This window comes from Bos taurus, chromosome 29, assembly GCF_002263795.3.
Source record: "Bos taurus isolate L1 Dominette 01449 registration number 42190680 breed Hereford chromosome 29, ARS-UCD2.0, whole genome shotgun sequence".
NCBI classification, from domain to species: domain Eukaryota; kingdom Metazoa; phylum Chordata; class Mammalia; order Artiodactyla; family Bovidae; genus Bos; species Bos taurus.
In genome coordinates, this window is record NC_037356.1 from 28,776,882 (window position 1) to 28,800,737 (window position 23,856).

Genomic DNA, 23,856 nt, shown 5'->3' on the forward strand with positions numbered 1-23,856 from the left:
CTGGCTCCTCTGTCCATGGGATTTCCTGGGCAAGAATACTGGAGTGGGTTGCCATTTCCTACTCCAGGGGATCTTCTTGACCCAGGAATTGAACTCGAGGGTTTTGCATCTCCTGCATGGTCAGCTGGGTTCTTTACCACTGCAATACCTGGGAAAGCCCCTCTGCTGAATAGATATATTTATTTACTCCTTTATTCCACCAAAACTTATTTAACACTTAATATGAACAAAACACACATTAGGCTCTAAACACTTTCAGTTTAGGATGATATGATCTAGTGGGGTAGGCAAAGAGAGAACCACAATTTTGCAGGATAAGTGCTAAGAGAATTGTGCACAGGGTGCTCTTAGCTGCTAGAAATATCCTGTGGCAGTCAAGTGGAGGAGGGAGTCAGTTCAGTTCAGTTCAGTCACTTAGTCGTATCCAACTCTGCGATCCCATGGACTGCAGCACTTCTTTCTTCCCTGTCCATCACCAACTCCTGGAGATTGCTCAAACTCATGTCCATCAAGTCGGTGATGCCATCCAATCATCTTATCCTCTATCGGCCCCTTCTCTTCTTGCCTTCAATCTTTCCCAGCATCAGGGTCTTTTCCAATGAGTCAGTTCTTCATATCAGGTGGCCAAAGTATTGGCATTTCAGCGTCAGCATCGGTCCTTCCAATGAATATTCAAGACTGATTTCCTTTAGGATTGACTGGTTGGATCTCCATGCAGTCCAGGAGACTCTCAAGAGTCTTTTCCAACACCACAGTTCAAAAAGCATCAATTCTTTGGCACTCAGCTTTCTTTATAGTCCAACTTTCACATTCATACATGACTACTGGAAAATTCTGAAAGAGATGGGAATACCAGATCACCTGACCTGCCTCTTGAGAAATCTATATGCAGGTCAGGAAGCAACAGTTAGAACTGGACATGGAACAACAGGCTGGTTCCAAATAGGAAAAGGAGTATGTCAAGGCTGTATATTGTCACCCTGCTTATTTAACTTATATGCAGAGTACATCATGAGAAATGCTGGGCTGGAGGAAGCACAGGCTGGAATCAAGATTGCCAGGAGAAATACCAATCACCTCAGATATGCAGATGACACCACCCTTATGGCAGAAATTGAAGAGGAACTAAAAAGCCTCTTGAAGAAAGTGAAAGAGGAGAGTGAAAAAGTTGGCTCAACATTCAGAAAACAAATATCATGGCATCTGGTCCTATCACTTCATGGGAAATAGATGGGAAAACATGGAAACAGTATCAGACTTTATTTTTCTGGGTTCCAAAATCACTGCAGGTGGTGACTGCAGCCATGAAATTAAAAGACGCTTACTCCTTGGAAGGAAAGTTATGACCAACCTAGATAGCATATTCAAAAGCAGAGACATTACTTTGCCAACAAAGGTTCGTCTAGTCAAGGCTATGGTTTTTCCTGTGGTCATGTACGGATGTGAGAGTTGGACTGTGAAGAAAGCTGAGCGCCAAAGAATTGATGCTTTTGAACTGTGGTGTTGGAGAAGACTCTTGAGAGTCCCTTGGACTGCAAGGAGATCCAACCAGTCCATTCTGAAGGAGATCAGCCCTGGAATTTCTTTGGAAGGAATGATGCTAAAGCTGAAACTCCAGTACTTTGGCTACCTCATGCGAAGAGTTGACTCATTGGAAAAGACTCTGATGCTGGGAGGGATTGGGGGCGGAAGGAAAAGGGGACAACAGAGGATGAGATGGCTGGATGGCATCACCGACTCAATGGACGTGAGTTTGAGTGAATTCTGGGAGTTGGTGATGGACAGGGAGGCCTGGCGTGCTGCCATTCATGGGGTCGCAAAGAGTCAGACACGACTGAGCGACTGAAATGAACTGAACTGAACTGGAAAAACCATAGCTTTGACTAGATGGACCTTTGTTGGCAAAGTAATGTCTCTGTTTTTTAATATGCTGTCTAGGTTGGTCATAGCTTTTCTTCCAAGGAGCAAGCGTCTTTTAATTTTATGGCTGCAGTTACTATCTGCCGTGATTTGGGAGCCCAAGAAAACAAAGTCTGTCACTGTTTCCATTGTTTCCCTATTTGTGATGAAGTGATCCCATGATCTTCATTTTTTGAATGTTGAGTTTTAAGCCAGCTTCTTCACTCTTCTCTTTCACTTATCAAGAGGCGCTTTAGTTCCTCTTCGTTTTCTGCCATAAAGGTGGTGTCATCTGCATATCTGAGGTTATTGATATTTCTCCTGGCAATCTTGATTCCAGCTTGTGCTTCATCCAATCCAGCATTTCACATGATGTACTCTGCATATAAGTTAAATAAGCAGGATGACAATATACAGCCTTGATGTACTCCTTTCCCAATTTGGAACCAGTCCATTGTTCCAAGTTCGGTTCTAACTATTCCTTCTTCACCTGCATACAGATTTCTCAGGAGGCAGGTAAGGTGGTCTGATATTCCCATCTCTTAAGAATTTTCCAGAATTTGTTGTGATCTTCACACTCAAAGGCTTTGGCATAATCAATAAAGCAGAAGTTAATGTTTTTCTGGAACTCTCTTGCTTTTTCAATGGTCCAACGTATGTTGGCAATTTGATCTCTGGTTCCTCTGCCTTTTCTAATTCCAGCTTGAGCATCTGGAAGCTCATGGTTCACATACTGTTGAAACCTGGTTTGGAGAATTTTGAGCATTACTTTGCTGTGTGAGATGAGTGCAATTGTGCAGTAGTTTGAACATTCTTTGGGATTGCCCATCTTTAGGATTGGAATGAAAACGGACCTTTTCCAGTTCTATGGCCACTGCTGAGTTTTCCAAATTTGCTGACATATTGAGTGCAGCACTTTTACAGCATCATCATTTAGGATTTGAAATGGTTTAACTGGAATTCCATCACCTCCACTAGCTTTGTTCATAGTGATACTTTTTAAGGCCCACTTGATTTCACATTCCAGGATGTCTGGCTCTAGGTGAGTGATCACACCATCGTGGTTATCTGGGTCATGAAGATCTTTTTTGCATAGTTCTTCTGTGTATTCTTGCCGCCTTGTCTTAATATCTTCTGCTTCTGTTAGGTCCATACTGTTCCTGTCCTTTATTGTGCCCATCTTTGCATGAAATATTCCCTTTGTACATCTAATTTTCTTGAAGAGATCTCTAGTCTTTCCCGGTCTATTGTTTCCCTCTATTTTTTTGCATCTATCTCTGAGTAAGTCTTTCTTATCTCTCCTTGCTATTCTTTGGAAATCTGCATTCAAATGGGGAGGAGGGGGTAGGCTCAGGGAAACTGATTAGGAGGCTGTTGCTGAGCCAGGTGTAGCAGAGGTGATGGAGAGGAGGAAAGTGCAGCTTGCTTTGCCTGGGGGCAAAAGACAATGATAAGCTTGTGTCAGGACATACTGACCTTCTCCCATTTCTGGATTGGGAAGGCCGTCCTAGAACCCAGGGTCATTCAACAGCCTGGGGGGCTGAGGGAGCAGGGGCTTCAAGGCTGGAGGTCTGACCATTGGGGAGAGGAATGGTGGGGAGCAGCAGGAGAAGGATGGAGCCCAGCTGAGGAAAAGGAGGCTGCAGATAGGAAGGGTTTGCAGAGAAGGTCAAAGGGCTTGTGATGGAGCTGCTGGCTTTCCCCAAGAAGGTTTATCCTGCTGGAAAAGTTGAGCAAATTCTTTAAATTTGAGGCCGATCTTAGGTGAGTTTAAAGGGCCAATTGCTAGGGACTTCCCTGGTGGCCTAGTGGTTAAAACTTTGCCTTCCAATGCAGGGGGTGTGGGTTCAGTCCTCGGTTAGGAAACCAAGATCCCACATGTCTCATGGCCAAAAAACCAAAACATGAAACAGAAGCAATGTTGTAACAAGTTCTATGAAGACTAAAAATGGTCTGCATCAGCACCATCTTTCCAGATTCCATACACATGCATTAATATGCAATATTTGTCTTTTTATTTCTGACTTAACTTCACTCCGTACCATAGGCTTTAGGTTCATCCACCTCCTTAGGACTGACTCAAATGCTTTCTTTTTTATAGCTGAGTAATATTCCGTTGTACATATGTACCACAGTATCTGTATCTATTCATCTGTCGATGGACATCTAGGTTGCTTCCATGTCCTAGCTATTGTACATAGTGCTGCAGTGAACACTGAGGCACACATGTCTTTTTCGATTATGGTCTCTTGCATTGCAGGCAGATTCTTTACATTCTGAGCCACCAGGAAAGCCCCCTTCAATTATGGTTTTCTATTGCAGAAACCAACACAATATTGTAAAGCAACTATCCTCCAATTAAAATTTAAGAATAAAATTTTAAAATGGTCCATATCCAAAAAAAAATATTAAAAAAAAAAAATAAAGGGACACTTGCTTTCCACGCTGGATTTCCTATCACCAGGCTCACCTTTGGGTCTGGGCAAATTCTGCCCGGGCCTCTTGACTGCTCTTGGCCCTGCTGCTCATCTGTTCATCCCCTCATTTAACAAACACACATTGATCCTGATGCTAGGCCAGAGCTGAAAACATAAAAGGTGAGGATGTCCTTGTTCAGCTCAGAGCTGAATGAGAGGGACCCCTCTAGTGACACATAATAATAATTTGATGAGATTCAGCCTGGAGTTCATAGCTAAGAACTTTGGGCTTTATCTTATAGGAGAAACAGTCCCAGTTATCAGGGGAGTGGGAAGGAGGGAGTGACTTGCCTTGTAGAGGGTAGAGGAGCATTGAGCGATAACTTCACAGAGTTGAATCTTAAAGGATGAGTATGATTTTGCCAAACAAGATCTAAACAAACCACCATGCTGTCATTGTCTTAACAATGATAGTCACCATTTATCACAGGCTTTGTCTATGTCAACGCTGAGTCCTTTATTATCCACTGAGCACATCTTATGTCTGATGTAAAACTGCTCAGTTCAGTCCCAGTAAACACCTTGTTGTTGAGTTTGGTGATCACAGAGCTAGAAAAGGGGCTTCCCCAGTGGCTCAGGGGTAAAGAATCAGCCTGCAATGCAGGAGATGTGAGTTCGATCCCTGGGTCAGGAAGATCCCCTGGAAGAGGAAACAGCAACCCATTCCAGTATTCTTACTGGGAAAATCCCATGGACAGAGGAGCCTGGCAAGCTATGGTCCAAGGGGTTGCAAAGAGTTGGACACAACTGAAGTGACTGAGCATACCACATACAACTAGGAAAAGGGAGATCTAGGATTTGAATCCAGTTTTTCCCACTGTACTGTCTCCCCCACCAACTTATTAAGAGGCATGTGTAAGGAGCATGTGTAACAACCCATTGTTTTCTTCAAATCTTTCAATTCAGAGACACACTGAGGCATAGAGAATTGTGATGCCTTTGACAATGAGTAACAATGACTAAACAGGCAAAGTCTAGCTGAACTGGTTAAGCACTGATCTGATTTAGTTTTCCAGTCGTGGTTGCCCTTCCTATGATAAGAATGATCCTGCTGATGATCTGCATAGGCACACCACTAGCCTAGTTACACATGGCAGACATAAGCGAAATGGAAGACTTGAGCCTCTCTCTCTCTTTTTTTTAAAATATTTATTTCTTTAACTGCACGGGTCTTAGTTGTGGCACTCAGGATCTTCAATCTTTGTTGCAGCATGTGAGATCTAGTTCCCTGTCCAGGGACTGAACCTGGGCACCCTGGAGCTCAGAGTCATAACCACTGGACCACCAGGCAAGTCCCAAAGACACCAGTCTTGTGCTCAACCATCTATGATGCATGCCATTGAGATTCAGACAAACACGGAAAGCAGTTCACAAAATAAGGGCCAAAATAAAGTAAGATTCAGGGCCAGTCATAGGATGGAGGAGCAAGAATTTGACTTCACTCAGCTGCAGAAATTCAGAGAAAAGTAAGACTTGAGGGTTGGCTAGGACCTGGGTATCGCAGAGGAAGGAGGGCCACCAGGCCCTCCAGGCAGCCCTAGTGGGCTGAGAAAGAGGGGAAGAGGGCCTAGACATGACCTGTGCTCAGTTGTGAGATAGGGCAGGCTGGTATGGCTGGAGCAAAGGCTTAGGCTTGAAAAACCAAGGGATTAAGTAAGATAAATAGGTTGGGGTTGATGATGAAAGACAAGAAAAGAGGCTATGAAATTTGAATTTTGTCTTCATAGACCTCGGCAAGTCATTGCAGACTTCTGAGTCGGGGAGAAGCAGTATAAACAAGCCTGTAAACTATTTTAGCCCAAGGAGGCCCTCTCTTCCTAGAGGATTGGAATCCGGTCTCTTTGAGATGGTCCTCACAGCCCTGGTGAACTCTGAGTCTTTTGCTGGGATGTTTGAATTCGATAGCTGCTCAAGAGCAGTCAGAGAATGGGGTCGTGTGAGAACGGGACACGGCGTCAGGTCCCACCTCTTATATGCAGACAGCAGTGATGAAGAGTGCCGATGATGGGGATGGACCGGAATTCAGAGGTGGAGGGTTTTGTGCCACATTGCAGAGCAAGCTCCTGGCAGAGCTGGAACCAGCCACCCCAGCAGGAGGTGAGAGGAACCTGGATCTTTGGGGAAATGCCCGAGGGTCCTAGTAGGCAAATCACAGGGCTGCACTATGCAAACACAGGCCCTGGAGGGTCTCCGGACAGAATGGATTCTCTCCAGGCTCTTGGGCCAGTGAGGACAAAGACTCCAGTGTTTCTGCTCGTGGGGCAGATACCAGGGTGGGGCAGCTCCCTAAAGTGGACGGGGGCAGGCCTTTGGTTTGGGTGTCTGGCCAGAATTCCAGAGGCTCAGTCCTCAGCACTGCCCTGTTCATCTGAGAAGTGTAAATCAGACCCGCTGAACAGGCAAAGGTGTTCTCCAGGGAAGCCTGCCATCCATCAGAGGTCAGAGGGCGCCCTGGTTAAATGCCTCAGGGCCCAGAGCTAAAAATCAGGGGCAGGGCCACTGCTTTCCTTGGGGATCTTGTGGGGACAGAGGGACCTTTTCTTCAAGCTGAAGGTCCTGGCTCCTCCTGTCCCTTAAGCATCTGGGCCATTGGGTCACAGGGGCCCATGTCTCCCCATCTGTCTCTCTGTCTCTGTCCGCCTCCGTGCCTATCCAGCTGCCTGTTAATTGGACCCCAGCCCAGCTCCAGGGTCAGGGCAGTGGTATTACAGACTGCCTGCAAGCCTCTAGAGGAGAAGGACTTTGTATGGTGACAAAACAAAGGGAACGAGTTTTCTCTGGAAAGATCTAAAAAGGCACACGCGGGACCCTCCTCGGGCAAGGTGGGCGTGAGCATGGGGGAGGATGGACTTGCCCTCTGGCCCAGACTGTCTTTCACTTTCCTCGGGCCCTTCTGCCCTATGAGTTGCCCTGTTATGCTCAGAGGAAGAGATGGCAGTGACAGAAAAAGATGACAGGCTCTCTTTCTGCCTTGAAGCTTTCTCCAGGCTGGGGGGAACCAGGCAGTCGTCAGTTCTGGGAAAGGGGAAATCTGTGTGTATTGTAGCCCTGAAGCGGTGCCCTGCATAGGACACATGGGCATCACCAGGGACCGTCCTTCCCCTCTCGGCTATGTATTTATTAGTCCCCCAGTGGGGCAGGGTTGGCGTCTTTTCCCTAAACTGGTGTGATTCCCTCTGTGCTGTGTGAGGGGTGAGGGCAGGGACAGAGGTACAGCTGGAGCAGAAAGACAGAGAAGCAAGCACTGCAGCGAGATGCAGAGAGGGAGCTCTGGCCCCTCAGGGCCAGAAAGGGTTGCAATTAGAAGGAGGGGCTGCCGGACACACTGGGCAGGCAGGTCAGCCTCCTTCTGCAACCCTGACTCGGGCCTTGTCCTCTGCCCCTGGCAATGAGGGCTTTGGCAGAGGAGGGGCAGTGGGACCAACAGCCAGCAGCAGCAGCATCCACGCGCGACAAGTTATGCCCTCTGAGATGTGGGGAGCTTCGGTGTGTGTGTGTGCTTCATCTTTGCACGCTCAGGCCCTAATACATGGTAGATTCTCAATGCATGGAGTCTACATTGAAGCAGTTTGCATCTGCCCAGAAGAAGGGAGGAAGCAATAGTTAAAAGTCTACCTAAGACCAGAGCTGTCCTCTGCCAAAATAGGTCTCAGATCCCTGGGACACGAGGCAGAGGAGGCTGACACGAGCTGAGCCCCCAGGAGTGGCCTACCCCGCTACTTAGGACACATCACCTTGCCTCGTCCTTCAGGAAGCCCAGCGTTTCCGTAGCATTTACACTGCAGGCTTCCCTCTGTGCCGGTAAGAAATTCAAGAACAAAGAGAGGTGGGGAGGTTGGAAGAGCGAAATATCCGGAGCCAGAAGACATGCTGTGTGCCGGCTTGTCTTCTTAGGCAAGTCTGATGTTCGACTTTCCTCAACCTCGATATCCACCTTGATACGATGAGATCAACTACCCAACAGGAAAAAAGGTATTTCGCATAAATTGCAGATGTGATGTAAATACGTGTGACCTTCGGCAAGTCATTATTCTTTCAAATGAATATGCATTTAGATCTGGCAACTCCACATCTATAAACTTCTCCTAAGACAATAATCAAGTCTGGAGCAAAACTCAGCTGTAAGAATGGGCTTTATGGGACTTCCCTGGCGGTTCAGTGGTTAAGACATTGCCTTCCAATATAGGGGTTGTGAGTTCAATCCCTGGGTCGCAAAGCTGAGATCCCACACACTTCCTTGCCAAAAAAAAACAAAACATAAAACAGGAACAATATTGTAAAATTCAGTGGAGGCTTTAAAAAATAGTCTATTAAAAAAAATAAAGGAATGGGAATTATTTGTTTATAGTAGCAAAATCTGGAAATAATAGACAATTGGTTGGATAATTATAGTACATCTGTAAATGGAACACCACATAGTCACTAAGATCATATGCAAAGGTATTTATGGTATGCTGCTAAATATAAACAACTGCTTCCAGAACAAACAATATGTATAGTATGATGCTGTTTTGAAGAAAGAAGGGTTTTACCCTTCATATTAACTGTGATTATTTTTGTATGGTAGGATCACAACTCACTTTAAAATTTCTGGGATTTCCCTGGAGGTCCAGAGGTTAGGAGTTAGTACTTTCACTGCCAGAGGCCAGGTACAATCCTTGGCTCGGAAACTAGATCCCACAAGCTGCAACACACCACCAAAAAAAAAAAAAAAAAATTCTCTGTCTTCTTTATTTTGTGCAATAAACATATATTAGTTTGTAAAGGTAATAAAAATTGTTACTGTATTGAAATGAATGCATGCTCAGTCGCTCAGTTGTGTCTGACTCTTTGCAAGCCCATGGACTATAACCCGCCAGGCTCATCTGTCCATGGGATTTTCCAGGCAAGAAATACTGGAGTGGGTTAACATTTCTTTTTCCAGGGGATCTTCCCAACCAAGGGATCCAGTGTGAGTTCCTGCATTGGCAGGTGGATTCTTTACCACTGCCCAACCTGGGAAGCCATTATATTGAAATATTGCCCTCTAAAGATTGTTTAAAGAGTTAAAGAAGATATTACATACCAAAGTACTTTGTAAACTGAACAATTACGTGGATGTAAGACAGGGTCTCTGCCTATGAGGAGTCTCCAGTTTGGAAAGAGATGAAAGACGTGTAAAATAACTAGACCATAATACGAAATGTGGCGAGAGCTTTCAGAAGATGACAAGCAGCGTGTTCCTAGGAAACTCAGAGGGAGATACAATGGCAGCCAGCTGTAGAGGAAAAAGCCAGAATGTCCACGCTGAACACTGAAGAATCGTGAGGGTCTTTTCAGGTAGAAATGTAGAACTGGGGCACTGAGAACAGCAGGAGGTTGTGGGGCAGCTTGGGGAATGGAAGGTGTTGTGAGTGGATGGAGGGTAGGCAGTCTGCAGGTAAAGGGTGGAAGCTGAGCCCAGAAGGCAGAGTGGTTTGCCGTGAGACTGAACACCTGTAGGTGCCTGTGAAGAGGGAGTCACTGAGGATTCTGGAGTGGGAGGTGACACAGCTGTGCACCCATCCCGGGCGTGGGTCTGGATAGATGCAGGATGCAGCTGGCTGCCTGGGAAGCCTGGAGGTGGCAGGCAGTTGGAGGGACTTGGCCCGCGTGACCAGGAAGGAGGGCCCTTTCTAGGAATGTCCCTGAGAGTGGAAATGCTGCAGGAAGGGGGACCCCTTCCGGGTCCCGAAACTGGGCTCTTCTCTAACACTTGGAAATGAATTGTCTGAGGAGACACGTGTGCTGTCAAAGCAAGAGATGTTATTGGGAAAGGGCACCTGGGCAGAGAGCAGGAGGGTAAGGCAACCCAGGAGAACAGCTCTGTCACATGGCTTGCAGTTTTGGGTTTTATGGTGGTGGGGTTAATTCCTGGGTTGTCTTTAGCCAATCATTCTAAGTCAAGAATCCTTCCTGGTGGTACATACTTTGTTCAGCCAAGATGAATGCCAGAGAGGATTCTGGGAGGATGAATGCCAGAGAGGATTCTGGGAGGTGGTCAGACATGTGGTGTCTCATTTTGACCTTTCCTGAACTCTTTCAGTTGGTGGAGGCTTATTAGTTCTGTGTTCCTTTCCAGGACCTCCTGTTGTAAAACAACTCATGCAAATGGTTACTATGGTGTCTGGCCAGGGTGGGTGGTTTCAATCAGTGTTCTTTCCCTAACAGAAAGGCTGGAGACCATCTTCCGCCTGGACTGGAAAGGGATGGGAAGTGGGGAAGTGAGAGGAGGAGGACATGAGGTGGGGCTTAAGGAGGGAAGAAGTGGGCTTGTCCCCCAGTTTTGTTCTCTGAAGTTGGGGGCAGAGGACTGGGAGTCACTCACAGAAGTCACAGTCAAGACCAGTGGAGGAGAAGTGGCCTGGAGTAGGAGTACCTTGGTGCTCACGGCATCCTCTCTGGGCAGTAGCCAAGGGGCCTGAGCCTCCTGCCACTTAGAATGTCTCATATCCGCCATCTCTTTTCTGGAGAAATCTGAGTCCAGGGTGGTGAAGGGGGTTGTTTCAACCCAGATTGTGCTCATGGAAATTCATTAACCACACTGCCTGTTCTTGGAGTTCTTCTCAGCTCATCCCATCTCCCAGCTCCCCTGCTTCCTCGGGCCTGCAGCTGGGAATTCATGCACCCTTCAGGATCCAGGATGCTGCGCTTCTGCCATCCTCACCTCCCAGCAGTGCATGTAGGCCAAACACACACACACACACGCACGCACAACTCCCAGGAAGGAAGTAGGCAAGTCTTGTTCAGGCAAATGTCTGAATTCCCAGTTCCCAGGGCAGCTCCAAGCCTAGCCGCTGTTTAGCTCCTCCTGTTGTCATGTCACTAGTTAATTACATTCTTTACTAAGGTGCAAATGTGTTTTTACAGGGAGACTAAGATGGTGTTAACTAGGAAGGAATTATCAATGTTAAAGACACACTTACCTCTGGTTGCAGGGTTGAGGCTCTTGGCTGGAGGTGGTCCCTGAGGCTGCCCTGAAAACAAAGCTCAGGTATAGCAGCCCCCCTCCTAAACACCCCCATCCCACGACCCCCTGTCATCCTTGCCCCAAGCGCAGCCTCAACTGGAGTCAAATTAGAAACTCGATCCACAAGGAGAAATTGATGTGTTTGGGAAGTGTCAGGCCAAGCCTTATACCAATGCTGACCACCAAACTCATTTTTGAACATTTTGGTCCATTTCAAATGTTGAGAAACAAAATCCATTTTAATCTAATTATTTAGAAAAGGCAGAGGAAACAGAGATCAGTTTGCCAACATCCATTGGATCACAGAAAAAGCAACAGAGTTCCAGACAGATATTTACTTCTGCTTTATTGACTATGCCAAAGTCTTTGACTGAGTGAATCACAACAAACTGGAAAATTCTTAAAGAGATGGGAATACCAGACCATTTTACTTGCCTCCTGAGAAATATGTATGTAGGTCAAAAAACCACAGTTAGAACCAGACATAGAACAAGAGACTGGTTCCAAATTGGGAAAGGAGTATGTCAAGGCTGTATATTGTCACCCTGCTTATTTAACTTATATGCAGAGTACATCATGCGAAATGCCAGGCTGGATGAAACACAAGCTGGAATCAAGACTGCCGAGAGAAATATCAATAACCTCAGATATGCAGATGATACCACCCTTATGGCAGAAAGTGAAGAGGAACTGAAGAGCCTCTTGATGAAAGTTAAAAAGGAGAGTGAAAAAGCTGGCTTAAAACTCAGCATTCAAAAAAACTAAGATCATGGCATCTGGTCCCATCATTTCATGGGAAATAGATGGGGAAACAGTGACAGACTTTATTTTCTTGGGCTCCAAAATCACCACAGATGGTGACTGCAGCCATGAAATCAAAAGACCCTTGCTCCTTGGAAGAAAAACTATGACCAACCTAGACAGCACATTAAAAAGCAGAGACATTACTTTGCTGACAAAGGTCCATCTAGTCAAAGCTATGGTTTCTCTAGTAGTCACATATGGATGTGAGACTTGGACCATAAAGAAAGCTGAGTGCCGAATAATTGATGCTTTTGAACTGTGGTGTTGGAGAAGACTCTTGAGAGCCCCTTGGACTGCAAGGAGATCCAACCAGTCAATCCTAAAGGAAATCAGTCCTGAATATTCATTGAAAGGACAGATGCTGAAGCTGAAGCTTCAATACTTTGGCCACCTGATGCAAATAACTGACTCATTGGAAAAGACCCTGATGCTGGGAAAGATTGAGGGCAGGGGGAGAAGGGGACAACAGAGGATGGGATGATTGGATGGCATCACTGACTTAATGGACATGAGTTTGAGCAAGCTTCAGGAGTTGGACAGGCGATAGACAGGGAGGCCTGGCGTGCTGCAGTCCATGGGGTCACAAAGAGTCGGACATGACTGAGCAACTGAACTGAACTGAATCTAATTATGGTCTTCCCTGGTGGCTCAGATGGTAAAGAGTCCTTCTACAATGCAGGAGACCCTGGGTCAGGAGGATCCCCTGGAGGAGTGGATGGCAACCCACTCCCATATCCTTGCCTAGAGAATTCCATGGACAGAGAAGCCTGGTGGGCTACAGTCCATAGGGTCACATGGAAAAGACTCTGATGCTGGGAAAGATTGAGGGCAGGAGGAGAAGGGGGAAGCGCAGGATGAGATGGTTGGATGGCATCACCGACTCAACGGACATGAGTTTGAGCAAACTCTGGGAAATGGTGAAGGACAGGGAAGTCTGGCATGCTGCCGTCCATGGGGTCGCAAAGAGCTGGACACTACTGAGTGACTGAACACCAACAAATCTAATAATAAATAAATAAGTCATGCAGCTGAAGCCCCCTTTAGGTCAAGGCTGTTCTTCACTGCTTTGGGTCCTTTGCCCTCCAGACTCTTCCTTCCTGCTGCCGACTAGTGCCCTCCTCCCACCCACCAGTGTTCAGACCCCCAGATGAAGCCTGTCTGCTGGGAAAGTGTCTGAAACTCCTGCACACATCTGAGCAGGTGGCAACTGCCACTCTTTCTCTGAGTTCCCTACAGTTTAAAGCAAGAAACCGGCTGTGCTTCCCCAGGCTTCACAAATCACTCAGTGACCTGACCACACTTGGGGCAGAGGGGCTGTCTGGTTCCAGGAGACCAGATGGGCAACCACAGGCCATTTCCTGCCGAGAGAAGGGCTGGGCTCTAACACGGCTCGGTGGGTCTGAACACCCAACGAGGAGAGGGGCTTGAATGATCGTGTAGTAGGAGGTCTGCAGAGCACACAGAGTGTATCCTTCACCACCAGCCTGGGAGGAGGGGGAGCAGAGTGGGGTCCCCCTTTATCCCTGCACCTCTAGCCTTCCCTTCTGAGTGCTGCTCTTCCCTTTCTCACAGGTGCGCTGGTTCTGGTCAACAGGAAGGATTGCTGGCCCAGCTGGAAGTGAGGAGAGGACTGAGTGCCCTGAGGGCCATCCTAGAGGCTGCCAGGATCACCGAACAGTAAGAAACGTTCTCCATCCTTCAACACGTGGTTAAACCCTCCAGGCTTTCCTGAAGACTCAGATGGTAAAGAATCCGACTGCAATGCAGGACACCCAGGTTTAATCCCTGGGTTGGGAAGATCCCCTGGAGAAGGGAATGGCAGCCCACTCCAGTATTCTTGCTTGGAGAATCCCATGGATGGAGGAGTCTGATGGGCTACGGACCATGGACTAGCAAAGAATTAGACACAACTGAGTGACTAGTACTTAGCAAACCCTCCAGGCAGATTGTCTTTTCTTCTGACAACCTTGAGAAGCAGCCCATAACGTTAGCTGACACTTACTGCACATGACCTCAGAACACGCAAACCCGTTCTGTTTCTCCTTGGCCCCTGGAGGATGGGGCGAGAGCTATGCCTAGTCCCTGCCTACCTCTATTTTGCTCTGCATATTCCATGAACAAGAAACTCTTGTTGCTATGTAGGGATGGGCTGTTGCTCACACCCATGACGGTAATACTTGTCCAGCCCTCTGGAGCAAGCCTTGTCTCCAGGAGTGTTTGTGAAAAACTCAGTTCCTGGACCTCACACCAGAGATCCCAAATTGTGAGTCTAGGTTTAGACTGAGAATCTGTACCCTGCCCCCAGTGTTTCTGATGAACACAGAGAAAACTGCATCGAAGATGTGTGTGATGAACTATGAGAACTAGTTCCTTAGAGAGTATAAAGCAGAGAATCTCACTTAATCCTCTTATCAGATAGGGTTCTTAAAATTGCCTTAAGTAACCTGATGATCTCACAGACCTAAGTAGCAGTGTAGGCAGGGGTTTAGAAATCCAGTTATCCAAAACAAGTCTTTTTTCTTTCCAGTATGCCATGATAAGGGCTGGATCTGTTATGGTGAGATGGGCTCCACCCCCTCCCCACCCCAAATCTACAGGACCCTGCTGGGGTGTTTGTAAGTTTCCCTGATGTGTTAGGGCCACCATGATCTTCTAGTTTCCCAGTCTTTGTGACCCAATATGTGCTCAGTACTCAGTCATGTCAAACTCTTTGCAACCCCATGGACTGTGGCCCGCCAGGCTCCCCTGTCCATAGGATTTCTCAGGCAAGAATACTGGAATGGGTTGCCATTTCCTTCTTCAGAGGATCTTCCTGACCCAGGGATTGAATCCCCGTCTTCTGAGTCTCCTGCATTGGCAGGCAGATTCTTTACTAGTCCCACCTGGGATCCAGTCTTTGTTTGGGGGGCAGTAATCATTGCCAGATTCCTCACAAAACCTTGTTTCCCTCAAGAGAAGAAGAAGGAGAGAGGCAGGTAATTAGAAATGTCATGTATATTGAAGAGGACCACACACACACACACACACACACACACACACACACACACACACACACACACACTGACCACTGAACCATCTTGCCAAGGGAGCTCCAGTCTGTTCTGTGTTCTGGGACTCAATACAGTTGACACCGTTGCTTGGGTGGGTGTAGTCGGCAAGGACAATTTTTGCAGCTAATGCTGGAAGTGTGGCAATCAGGGAGCCGCCAGCTGTCTCACTTAAATTCTTAGCTCTCTCGCTCTCTTTTTTTAAAATCATTTTGCTTACATAATCCACCCCCTTTTTATTTTCTAATTCTCTCCTTGCAAAGCTGGCACCAGAGGGGAAGGGCTGGGGTGGAGGGGGTAGCAATTACACATCAGTTTGGGGAGCATTTACATTTTGCAATTACAATTTAAAAATAAGCCTCGTTAATGATCTCCACGTGTCAACGACAACCCCTAACTGACATACATTCTCTTGTGGGCCTGCCTGCCTGCCTCCTGCTGAAGTCAGAGGCTCCATGGGGGCGGAGGCGCCGGGGGAGACGTGGGGGAGCCGACAGCATCTGGGGGTGGGATCAAGGGCAATGAGGTGCCCTGGCGGTTGGAGGAGGGCAGGTATGGAGCTAAGCACTAAAAACCAAGGGTCCAGGCTTCCAGCTTCTCTTCTCCACTCTGTGTTCATGCTCCATCCCAGTGCACCTCCTTCCAGACATCTCAGAAGCAATGCAGGGCTCAGGGCTGGGAGAAAGGGAACCACAACTCCTGTTCTCCTCCGAGGTGGGAATTTTCAGGGTCCTACTGGGCCAGTTGAGCCAGCCATTATGCCTGGGTGTTCATGGATTGGGCAGGGGGCCTGAGTCCATACACAGGATTCAGGAGGTGAGAAGGGTTAGTTTATCCCAGTTTGGGAAAGACACTCCTCCTAGCAATGAGTGACCACACATTGATTGATGCCCTCTGATGCCTTGAGCAGGGACTTTGGATCAAAGCAGCCCAGCTTCAGATTCCAGCTCTGTCATTTGCTGGCTGCGGGATTTGGGGCAAGTTACATGACTTAGGTTTTCTAACTATCACTGTCTTGATGGACTGGGACAACCGCGCTTACCTTGCAGGGCTTGTGTGAGGATGAAATGCCGGAACTACTGTAGGGCACCTCATGCACATCTGGCACACGATGGATGCTCCCAGCCCTTCCCCAATGTGTCCCCTCCTGCCCAGATTGAAGCTGCTTCTTTCTAGCTTCTGTGGACACTAAGGAAGTGTGTTCCTGTCTGATTTCCCCTGGTCTTCCCCAAAGTCAAGCCACCTTCTCCATGAGCAGCTCCTGAAGTGGACCCCAGCCCCACACACCACACCCCCCACCGTCTCCCTATGGGCTCCTCTGCAGGGCCCTGGCATCAGGCTGCTACTCCAGCTTCAGCATCTCTTGGCTTCTTTCCTGCCTCTGGTTGATAACAAGCCCAACTCCCCCTCTTCTGGGCACTAATTCAATACAGTGACCTTCCATCACGCCCCACGTATGTTCTTTATCTGTGAATGTGAAACGCGGATGGGAGCTCTGTGAGATGCCTTTTAGCCTCGGCATCTGTAATTCTCAGATTTCCCTTCCCGACTTGATTTCCCCCTGGCCAGTTACTTGTGCGTGAAGCTTTCATCTCCTGAGCGGCTTCATCCAGGTCCATCTTTGAACTTACTACTTGTAGTCAAGAACTTGCATTTGTGACTTGAAACATACATAAAACAGCTCTCCCCTAGCATAGAAAGAGATCTGCATCTTGCAGAATTCTGAGCGAGGGAGATGTTCCAGAAGCAGAAGCCGGTGGGGTAGAGCAGAGGCATGGAGAGGGGCTGCAGAGGTGGGGTTGCTTGAGGACACAGACTGTGTCTTATCGGTTTGGGTGTTTAATTGAACACAGTGAGATTTAAGTTTCAAATGCTGTTCTAAAAACTTGCTTTAAACTAGGCTATATAATGGAGAGTTTTCCAGGTCAAGATAAATCGATTCAGTCTATTGTTTTTGATTGCTGCATAGTATTCTAAAAAGCCTCCCTTCTTTCCCCCACCTCTGCCCACTAGTTCACCATCCAGTCAACCCCAAGAAACGGTTTCTGATTTAGCTGATTTTGTGGCCACTTATTGGGCTTCCCAGGTGGCTCCGTCATAAAGAATCTACCTGTAATGTGGGAGACACAGGTTCAATTCCTGGGTCGGGAAGATCCCCTAGAGGAAGAAATGGCAACCCACTCCGGTTATTCTTGCTTGGAGAATCCCATGGACAGAGGAGCCTGGCGGGCTACAGTCATAAGGTCACAAAGAGTCACATAACTGAGCATGTACGCACGTGGTTGCTTATTATGTCATACAATATGTGTCAGTCTCTCTCTTTTTTAAGATATTGTATTTATTTATTTATTTGTTTGGCCTCTCTGGGCAGCATGGGAATCTTACTTCCCCGACCAGGGATTGAACACATGCCTCCTACAGTGGAAACTTGGAGTCTTACCCACTGGACCACCAGGAAATTTCCTCAGTCCCTCTTGTTAATGTATGTGTTTATTTATGAACGATCTGCTGTGGAAGTTGGGGAAACGAGCACACATTCTTCTCCTTCCAATTTATATTAGTTTGATCAAACTATATTTGCTATCTATTTTTAGTTGATAGTATTATATATAATACGGAATATATATATTACAGAGTGCACAGTGTTATACTATTTAGTATAGTTTATGTGCTAACTTTATAAGATTTAGAAGATTTTTATTCTGTTAAATAACTGTGGTTACCTCCGCATGTTGACTATAGGTTGGTAGTGAAGTGAAAGTCGCTCAGTCGTGTCCGACTCTTTGTGACCCTATGGACTATACAGTCCATGGAATTCTCCAGGCCAGAATACTGGAGTGGGTAGCCTTTCTCTTCTCCAGGGGATCTTCCCAACTCAGAGAGCGAACCCAGGTCTCCTGCATTGTGGGCGGATTCTTTACAAGCTGAGCCACAAGGGAAGCCCAAGAATATTGGAGTGGGTAACCATTCCCTTCTCCAGGGGATCTTCCCGACCCAGGAATAGAACCAGGGTCTCCTGCAGTGCAGGCAGATTCTTTATCAACTGAGCTATCAGGGAAGCCCCAAAGTGAAAGTGAAAGTTACTCAGTCTTGTCTCTTTGCGACCCCATAGACTATACAGTCCATTGAATTTTCCAGGCCTTGTCTATAGGTTGATAACAAGGTGGAAATGTTATTCAGCCACAGGACTTACTCTTGGGATTTGACCCCAGGAAAAGGAATGGAACACTGTCCTCAACACCCGGCTACTGCCTAGAGTCTCCTGAGCCCCAGGGTTGATGCCCACCCCTCCGTCCTTCCAGCTGCCTTCCTCCCGTTGGGCTGCAGCTCTGTTTTGTTTTCCATTGTCTTCTTCCTCCAGCCTCCTTGTTTTTTGAATTATCACCTCTAGTTATTTTTATATTGATGGGAAGGGAGTAAATTGAGTCCTCATGTACCCAAAACAGACTTGATCTTCTCTTTGAACCTGACTGACAGAACTCAGAGCAAGTCCCACGTTCCACAGCATTTTCTCGTAGGTCCTGAAGGTGCTGCTTCACTCTCTTATTTCCAGTCTGGCAGTAAGAATCCACTTTTAGATTTCTTTTCTTTTTAAAGTTCTGAATTTCTACCACTGTGTGCTGAGGCTTGAGATTTGGTTTGCTCCTTTTTTATTTCTCTTACTCAGCCCTCGGGATCCCTTGAAATCTGAAGTCATCTATCTTGCTTCATCTCGTATCTTTATTTATTCCACTCGTCCCTGTTTTCTCCTTCTGGGACGTCCAAGGCCTTTTACAGAGCCTGGCACATGGCAGGTGCTCAGTAAATGACTGTTGGTTTCCGGGTAGGAGCCCCGCTCAACTTGGCTGTGGCCTCGGACGGGATTTTCTCCTCTGTACCTCTCCTCTAGGCAGCACTCAGACCCACCACGGCTCTGCCAGCCCTCCGGCAAACTGCTCTGAACAGACTTCTTTGGAGCCTTGCGTCCAACGCTGCTTCTGGGCTTGAGGAAGAAGCTAAGAGTAAGGAGTGAGGACAACGGTCAGCTCAAGCCAGGGCAGCCATAGTGGCCAGCCCCCAGCGACAGACACGTCTCTGAAACCTCAGATCTCATCAGCATCCCCTGAACATTGATCCTGTTTGGGACCGCTCTCCTTGACCTTCCTGATCATTCTTACATGGGCCTCCTCTCTTCATCTCCCTCTGCCCACCCTGCCCCCTACTCCTCAGACTATCTCAGCTCATATGCATACACTGCTCCTGTTCGTGAAATAATCCCTGACCACAGCAAGGGCCTCATTAGGTGAGATCCTTTTTTACACTTTTATGAATCCCAGAACAAAGAAACAACAGACTTCTCTTCCCAGGGCTGCAGAGCAGATGCTCTAACCTGAGACAGCCAGGCCCTAAAAAGGAGATCAGAGAGGCTTGTGGATAGCAGGGATCTTGCCCAGCCTGAGGCGATCTGTGCCCTTGGGGAGGCATTGTGGCTGAGAATTCCCACTTTTTCCTCCTCCCTTCCCCACAGATGGGCTCTGGGAGCAGACACCTCACACTCCTCTCTCCTGCCCTGCCCAGGCCACTCTGCTCTGGATAGAATCTCTACACTGGGAGTTGACATGCTTCACTCCTTCTCCCTGAACGGGCCAGACCCTGGAACACCCAGATCAACAAGCGCTCAGATCCCAAAAGATCATTCTCTGTTCTAATCGAAGTATCCTAACTGGTCCCCCAGGTCCAGAGTCCACTGTGTGAATTTGTCTCCACGTCCCCGCCTCCCCGCCCTGAACTTGCCCTCCATGGGGTCTGTCTTAACTGACACAAGTAGAAGCACTTGAACTTCGAGTCCACAAAGTTTCTCTAATGAAGGCAGGATTTCTTTCCACCGAGACCACAATGATAGGAAATGAGTCGTCCCTGCAAAGGGCAGCATTTGAGGCAAGTTATAATTTTCGGACAAGTGGCTAGCATTCAAAGACACCCGCTGCTAATATGGAACACTTCTTGGTTGAGTGCGGTAGAAAGGGCCAGCATATGACTCAAGTTTTCCCTGTTAGAAACCCGAGAACTACTGACCCCTTTTCAAAGCTGGAGGTTGAAGGGATGGAGCTTGGCAGGGGCCAGGGGGACGCAGAACAGAGCTCTAGCCCCCTGCACTTTTGTTTAATTGCTTCCTGCTTTGGAGGCTATGGGTAATAATCCCGTTGCTGGCCAGCAAAGATGTCTTTGCTGGTCACCCCTTCAGAAGCTGCCTGAAACCTCTCTGGGCTGAGAGAAGAAGGAGGCAGTTCTGAAAGGAAGGTTTGCGGGGAAGGGGCTTTTGCAAGGGCATAAAGTTAGGACTCAGGGAGCTATGTCAAGGGATGCTCCCTGAGCATGGGGTGCCCCTAACCTGAATAAAAGCCAGTCCTGTTTCATCAGACAGGCTTTCCGCAGATAGAGCCAGGTGCCTCTTAGCCTGTGAGTCACGGCATATTTCCCTCCAGAACAGGGACTTCTTTGCAGCTGTGGGTGGTCCTTGGAAAACCATGGGTGGGGCGGAGAAAGAAGGCCAAGCAGAGAGACTTCACAGGGAGCAAGTAGACTTCAGACCCCCTCCCTCCCCACCCCGCCCGGGCCGCAGCCCAGAAGGGAGACATTGCCAGCCAGCATCCCCGCCGACATGAGTCGGATCCCGGCCCCGAGCTGCCTGCGTGGTGAGGGGTCAGGGGGCAGGCAGCCCCTGCCCCCGCCTGGCACCAGTTCCCAGGGTTCTGAGCCCACGGCTGAGACACGTGATCGCCTGTTACGTGCCGTCTTCAACCATGTATTCCGTCATTTCATAGTCGTTCTCAAATCTTGTTCTTTCCCTTCATAATTGAACCCACAGTCCAGTGAGTCCGCGACGGAGGCTCAGACCTGCCTCTCTCAGCGCTCATGGAAGCATCTCTGTCTTGGTTGCATCGTGTTTGTGAGGCCCCGACTTCTCATGGGTGTTAGCAGCATTTTGTCTCCTGTCTTCCACTCATTTTTATACAATAATAAGAGCAAATGCAATACAGATTTTAAATGAATTTGCACACACCCTGCTGTCCAGAGAAGACAGGACTGACAGAGATGAACAGTTGCTGTTTAAGAGGCCTCACCATCCACAGGCATAAAGTATGTGCCCGTTAGTGAGGTGCAAAAGCTCAAATTTGGCAGACGGGTGACATTTAGGTGTGTTGCTACAATGTGACCCTTTGACCTTGAGGGCATGTGGAAGTTAGGGACCACCTGTGTTGGGTGTCCTGACTCCAGATGGTAGCTTCTGCACAGTCAGCTTTGTCTTTCTCCTGTTCCATTTCCAGGGCTCCGCTGGTGTTCCCCGCCTCCACCCCAGACTTCTAGGTTAAACGTCCAGACTCTGAAATCAGGCCTTGTGTCACATTTGAGAACTCTCTCCACCACTCCAAACCTCAGTGTTCACATCCTTGAAAGGGGACAACTATCACAGCTGTACCTTACGGTTGCTGGGAACAATAAATAGGGTTCTCTGTGACAGTGGCTTAGCATAATGCCTGGTGCATGGCAAGGGCTCAAGGAGTTGACGTTGTTAATAATTCTGGATTATCATCTCACTCCAGGGCAAAACTGGCTCCAGGGAAACAAACTTATTCTCACTAAGGTGTAAATGACTGCTGGGACTTAAAGATTTATCCTTTCTTCAAGTCCTAGTATCTAATATCCTTAGATTTATTGGTCTGTTTGACATTTCAACAATAAACCAAAGGAAGTTTTATGTCTATCCAGGCTCTGTAAGGAGGTTGTTATTATTGTTTAGTCACTCAGTCGTATCCAATTCTTTTTCAACCCCATGAACTGTAGCCCACCAGGCTTCTCTGTCCTTGGGATTTCCCAGGCAGGAATTCTGGAGTTGTTGCCATTCTCTTCTCCAAGGGATATCTTCCTGACCCAGGGATCGAACCTGTGTCTCCTGCATTGGCAGGCGTATTCTTTACCACTAAGCCATCTGGGAAGCCCTCCATAAGGAGGTAGACCTTGTAAAATCACATTGCACAGACCTTTTTCCCCAGAAGGAAAAGGAAGGCAAGGCCATGATCTTGTCTGCTGGGAACATAGAGGTCAATGGGCGAGATGAGACCCAAGTGGGAAGCAGGCTTTCCAGGACATAGAAACACACGTAGCGCTAAATCCTGCTGCATGCCCTCCCTCTGCCTGACGGCAGGGCTCCAGCTGAGAGGATGGTCCTGGAGTAGAAAGTGAAGAAAGGCTTCGTGGAAGAGAAGGCTTTGAGCAAAGTTTTGATGCAGGCAGAGGTGTGGTCGTGTAACACAGAGGACCTTGCCAGCAGAGAAGCACCGCAGAGGCACTATTTCTCGGGAGGTAGATGGGGCTTGTCTGATAGCTGGGGCTTGGATGCTGAAACCCAGGGGTGACTGCCCGGCATCACCCCCTTTCACATGGAAGATGCCATCCTCCCTTCCCTTACCCCCCAGGGCTGCCTTTCTGACAGATCAGGAACACAGCCAGTGTACCTGCTCTAGTTCCAAACAGCCGTGAGGACCAAGGCACCCAGCTGGTGCCCTTTCCTCCCACAAGCTGACCACATTGCTGTGGACTCTACGGGGTCCCCCTGTCTTTTCTCACGGGCTCACCGAGGTCCCAGAGTGAGGACAGCTATGGGCTGAGTCAGGAAGTGTCGGGGATGAGTGGCTTTTCAATGATAAACTGAGCCCAAAGGACTACTTGCTTTCATAGCCCTGATTCTTGACCCCCTTTTTTTCCCCCTCTGGAGGAAGTTTTTAAAAATGAAATCAGATATTATCCAGCCAGATAATGTAGTGCAGTCCTTCTCAGAGAGAAAGGTGGCCTGGCTGACCCTCTTAGCATCCTCTGCTTCCAGGAGAATCTGAGAGCGTCTCAGGTGCCATGCCCGATAGGTGCCTGGGTCCCTTAGTTCTGGGAACTCCGCTAACCAGACCTCTCCCTGCACCTCCATCCCAGCCCCTCACTTCTATTCTTCTTCCTGGCTCCCAGGGAGGGCCGGCCTCCCGGGTGACTGCCTCTGAGAAGGCAGTTGACTGATAGGAGGAAGCAGGCAGGTAGGACAGCAGAAACGCTCCTTCCATCTGGGGTCCCCAGCGTCTGAGCTGTTTGTCTGTCTCTGCTGAGTCGCAAGCCTCAGGGGCCCAGCCCGTGTTGTTTTCTCAGCTCAGTTCCTGAGCAGTGGCTGCTGTCAGCTCTCAACAAATAATAATAAACCTGGGATTCGGGTTTGTCGAGGGGGATTTCAGTCCCTGGGTTCATTTTTAGATTTGTTTCTCTCTGTGTATGTGTGCAGACCAGGAGCACATGATGGGGTCCCGGGGGAGCTGGCCGGGGCTCCCAGCTGCCCTGGCAATCCACCCTGGCTGCTCCCATGGAAGAGCTGCAGGGCCCTCCTCTGCCCCAGACCCCTAGGACTGCCTGCACATTTGAGAGAGAAGAAAAATAATTGAATGAAAGGCCTCAAGCTCTCTCCTGTCTCCGTTCCTCCCCACCTCTCCCACTCATGCTGTTTGGATAGAGATGAAGAGGGCTGGAGATGAAAAAGAGAGGGCGGACTCCCATCTCTAGGCTCCAGAGTTGCCCAAGGGATGGGCGGGACCCTGGTTACGGGCCTGGGGAGAGGCTTCATGCC

The 23,856-nt window shown here is 48.2% G+C and overlaps 1 protein-coding gene across 4 annotated transcripts in view; it reads left to right on the top strand.

Moving 5' to 3' along the window:
- PKNOX2 (PBX/knotted 1 homeobox 2) overlaps positions 1 to 23,856 on the top strand; it is a 298,217-nt gene that overhangs the window by 180,240 nt on the left and 94,121 nt on the right. For all 4 annotated transcript variants that reach the window (XM_005226807.5, XM_059883037.1, XM_059883036.1 and 1 more), the window contains one exon: positions 13,741 to 13,845. The gene's annotated coding sequence lies outside the window, so the exon portion shown is untranslated. The remainder of the gene's footprint in view (positions 1 to 13,740; positions 13,846 to 23,856) is intronic.